Source organism: Pongo abelii, chromosome 15 (assembly GCF_028885655.2).
Source record: "Pongo abelii isolate AG06213 chromosome 15, NHGRI_mPonAbe1-v2.0_pri, whole genome shotgun sequence".
NCBI classification, from domain to species: Eukaryota; Metazoa; Chordata; class Mammalia; order Primates; family Hominidae; genus Pongo; species Pongo abelii.
This window is the reverse complement of record NC_072000.2, coordinates 71624576-71624911: the sequence shown is the minus strand read 5'-3', so window position 1 is coordinate 71624911 and position 336 is coordinate 71624576.

Genomic DNA, 336 nt, shown 5'->3' with positions numbered 1-336 from the left:
CTCACCCACTGTCCCATCTCCTACTTCCAATGAGCTCAGGAATAGCTCCAAATCCTGGAGTCCTGTCGGTTATGTTCAATTCCATAAGCGTTCCTCGAGGGCAATGCGCTAAGTGCCCAGGAAGCACCTGGCAAAGGACGCTGAGCAGAGACTGGAACAGTGAGGGGCGCGGGGCGCACCTGGATGGGGCGGGGCTGGCCGCTCTGTACCTGGAGGACCAACCACCGACCCTGGAGCACCTTTGTGTGGAAACGTCACGTCAGAAATCCCAACCTGGTCTGACTTCCTGCCCCGGGGCCTCAGGCTCTGGACACGCGCCAGGGAGGCGTCGCCCTG